This window comes from Protobothrops mucrosquamatus, unplaced genomic scaffold, assembly GCF_001527695.2.
Source record: "Protobothrops mucrosquamatus isolate PMUCROS unplaced genomic scaffold, P.Mucros_1.0 scaffold749, whole genome shotgun sequence".
NCBI classification, from domain to species: domain Eukaryota; kingdom Metazoa; phylum Chordata; class Lepidosauria; order Squamata; family Viperidae; genus Protobothrops; species Protobothrops mucrosquamatus.
The window spans coordinates 146,561-151,093 of NW_015387020.1; positions in this window are offsets into that span (position 1 = coordinate 146,561).

Consider the following 4,533-nt stretch of genomic DNA (forward strand, 5'->3'; position numbering starts at 1 on the left):
CCCCTAGGGCATGGTCTCTTCAGGGGGAAACTGGACAGGTCGGTCCCCCTCTCCCCTCTCTACCAAGCACTCAGGGAAATTTCCCCTTCCCCACAACACAACAAGGCCCGGAAGCCACATATACCCCTATGGCAGCAGGCATCCGCCCCATAGACCAACAGGGCATGTGGCCAGACCAATTTCAGGCCTTTATGCACCAGGCCTTCGCACAATACATGGCCTCCTCCATGGGTCAATGGCCTTTGCAGATGCCCCCTCCCCCCCGGCATCCCTGCCTCAAACAGGGCCTACCCTGTTACCCAGTTCGGGCAACTCAGACACATCCTCCCAAATAGGAGAGGAGGGATCCGTGGACTTTGAGACATCGGACATACCCATGTCAGAGGACGAGGAGGTGGCTTCGGATCCGTCCCCGACATCTGGCCTCTTTGACCCTTCCCTATTTAAGTCACTGCTCCTGAAGGCCTGTACCATGGCCAACCTCACTCCTGAACAGGAGTCTAAGCCATCTACCACTACCACCCAGGACTCGAACCCTCTGTTCTCAGAGCCGGTGGTCGAGGAGAAACAGATTCCATGCCCGACTTTCTTCCGCAGCACGGTGGAGAAGCAGTGGTCTTCACTGGGCACTCTCCCTTCTCCCAGCGGGACTGAGAAAAAACTTTTCAATGTCTCCTCCTCTTCCCTCCTAGAGGTGCCACTTGTGGACACTCCCCTAACTTCCTTGTTTTCTACCTCTACCATTCCAGGAGACATGGCAGAGGCCTTGAAAGCGGAGAAAAAGAGATTTGAGTTTTCCCTCCGCAGAGCTCACCAAGCCTTGGCGTGGGCGATCAAGGCGGCTACATCATCATCCTTTTTTGCCAGGTCGTCCATCATGTGGCTCCGCGAGTTCCAAGCGCTCATTCCTCCTTACCAGGTGCGAGCACACCAGACATTGGGCAAATTGGTCGCAGCGTCCGAATACGTGGCGGACGCATCGCTCCACTCTGCCAGGTACTCCACCAGATCTATTGCGGCCACTGTCTCATTCCGCAGACTGCTTTGGTTAAAACAATGGCGGGCTGACCTGAAATCCAAGTGGCGACTATCGACCGCCCCTTATAGCGGCACACACCTCTTTGGCTCAGTCCTCCATTCTGTTCGTGGTACCGAAGGCTTTGGGGGGCTGGAGGGCGATATTGGACTTGAAAGGACTCAACTACTTCTTGACCTACAAGTGGTTCAAGATGCAGACTCTCAAGTCCATCCTGGCCAGCATCAGGAGGGGGGATTTCCTGTCCTCCATAGACCTAACGGAAGCTTACCTTCACGTCCCAATCCTTCCCGAACACCTCAAATTCCTCCAGTTTTGTTACGTGCACCGGCATTTTCAGTACAAAGCACTCCTGTTTGGCCTTTCCTCAGCTCCATGTGTGTTTACAAAGATCTTAGTGGTCTTAGCCACCCATCTGAGAATGATCCCGGTGCGCGTACAATGCTATCTGGACGATATCCTTATCCAATCCCGTTCCTTCCATTCGGCCCAGTCGGACCTGGAAATCACCATCAAAACTCTTCAGGCTCATGGATTTTCCGTGAACTTCCAGAAGAGCCACACAGTCCCTTCAACTCGCCTTTTTCACCTGGGGGCAATCATAGACTCAAATCTGTGCAAGGTCTTCCTTTCCCAGGATCGCCGGAACAGCATCCGGACTCTTGTCCACCGTGTTCGGAGAGAGAAGGTAGTCCCTCTGGTCCAACTGTCTCAACTGCTGGGGAAGATGGTCTCTTGTATGGGGATCGTCCCATGGGCCAGACTGCATTCCAGAGACCTCCAGTGGTTCCTTCTCCCTTTCCAGAAGCAGAACGTGAGTTCTTCCACCAGGAGGGTGGGGGTCCCACGCCAGACACTGTCATCCCTTCTGTGGTGGACCTCATTGGCAATGGCCAAGGGTTCCCTCTTCAAGGAGCCTGCCAGGCTCACATTGACCACGGATGCCAGCCTGTTCGGCTGGGGCGCTCACCTCCAGACTCATCTAGCCCAGGGTCAATGATCCCATTCGGACTTGAGCCACAATATAAACTGGCTAGAACTCAGGGCCATTCACCTGGCACTCCACCACTTTTCCACCATAGTAGCGGGGCAGCACGTACTGATACTGACAGACAACGTGGCAGCCAAGGCACACGTGAACAGGCAGGGAGGAACCAATTCAAGTCCCTTATGCTCGAAGCCCACAGTCTGGGCTCTTGGGCAGAGACTAATCTAGGATCCATCAAAGCAGAGCATATATCAGGGGAGGCGAACCATCAAGCGGACTCCCTGAGCAGATCTACGGTGGACCACTCAGAGTGGCGCCTGGACCCAGCTCTGTTCAGGGAGATCTCGGACAGATTTGGCCAACCCCAATTGGACCTATTTGCCTCCCCGAACAACTCCCAACTGCCCAGGTACTTCACCAGGTTCCCATCCCCAGGGGCGGAGGGAACGGACGCTCTTCGCAGCGAGTGGCCCAGGGGACTGCTATACGCATTCCCTCCTCTCCCGCTGATTCCAGCAACCATCCGCAAACTGCTTCAGGAGCAGGCGGAGGTCATCTTGGTTGTTCCACACTGGGCGAGACGACCGTGGTTTGCTGACCTTGTGGAACTTTCAATCTCACCGACATGGAGGATCCCTCCAGACCGTGTCTCCCTCAGCCAGGGGGCCCTTCAACACCCGGATCCCCAGTGGCTCCAGTTGGCCACCTGGCACTTGAGCGGAGAAATTTAGCTAGACAATCCTATTCATCCAGGGTGATCTCGATGATCCAAGCTTCCAGGCGCCCCTCGACTAATAGGATATATGATGCCACGTGGAGGAACTTTTGCCTGTGGTGCACTAAGCACCAACTCCAACCTCTTTCTGTCACCATTCCCAATATCTTAGATTATCTATTGGAAGGTATGGATAAAGGGTTGACACCTAGCACTATCCGCAGACAGGTAGCGGCCTTGTCCACGGTGCTTACTTGTGACAATCTGGTACCATTAGCACAACATCCAGTAGTAAGCGCCTTTCTCAAGGGGGCGACCAACGCCAGGCCACCGGCGATTCACCACTACCCCTCTTGGGATCTACGAGTACTGCAAGCGCTAATTTTGCCACCGTTTGAGCCTATCAGGTCTTGTTCACTAAGACTCCTTTCCCTGAAGGTAGCCTTTCTGATTGCAATCATGTCAGCCAGACGTATTTCGGAGCTGGCTGCCCTTTCAGTCAGGAGTGACCTGTGCACCTTCTATGAGGATAGAGTGGTCCTTCGACTGGATCCATCCTTCATCCCAAAGGTCAATACCTGGTTCCATAGGACCCAAGAGCTAGTTCTCCCGGACTTTTGTCCCAATCCATCGCATAGGCTGGAAAGATAGTGGCATAAGCTGGACGTGCGCAGGGCTCTGCACTATTACAGTATGTGAAACGAACCTCTGCATTTCTCAAGTCAGAGGCCTTGTTTGTGTCTTTCCAACCTTCTTCCATGGGTCAGAAGGTTTCATCTTCGACCATTGGAAGGTGGATTAAGGCATGCATTGCCCGTGCCTATCTCTCTCAGTCCCTACCGGTCCCTAGACACATCACTACCCACTCCACTCGCAGTGTGTCTATGTCAGCAGCGTGGTCTACCCAGGCGTCCATTGAGGAAATCTGCAAGGTGGCAACTTGGTCCTCTCCTACTTCCTTCATCAGACATTACAAACTGGACAAGTTTGCCTCTGCGGATGCTTCGTTTGGCCGGAGGGTGTTACAGCAAGTAATTTCTTCTGGTGAGACACAAGCCCAGACTAGTTCCCCCCCCCCCCCGTAGGGACATGAGTGGCTTTGGTATGTCCCACCAGTGGATTCTACACTCATCATGCTGGAGAAGGGGCGTTGTCTTACCTGAACGCCTTTCCTCAGCATGATGATGTAGAATCCACACCCACCCTTAAAGGCCGTCTGGGCCTGTGTCAGAGTAGAAGGAGCCAACGCATCGGACTTCGTCATGTTTTGCTGCGCCTTGGTCAAAAACTGGGCAAGGTCCAGCCCAGAAGGAGGCATGGCAGATTTCTGACTTAGTCTCAACTGAGCAGGAAGGCTGAGATTACCCACCGGTGGATTCTACATCATCATGTTGAGAAAAGGCGTTCAGGTAAGACAACGCCCCTTCTTTAACCATGGTTTACTATATAAACTACAAATTAATCATAAACATGCTAATCAATCATGATTTTTCAAACCATAATGGCTGGGTTCACACAACTTTCTTAACTCATTCTACCAATAACTTTATAGCTTAGCATTTTGCAGGGATCAAATCACTTAAAGTGATACAAGAACAGGCAAAAGCTGTGAGTTTGGATTGGGTCAACTAAACTAGATACAGATTTACAGTATACTTAAATTATGGATAAGGTCCAGAGGCATTAATATCAACTGATGTTATGCCACTAATCTCTGTTTGAAATTAAGTTCAGTTTTGGCATATATACTTTTGGGGAAACTACCAGCATATTTGGAGATCTATCTGAGATTAA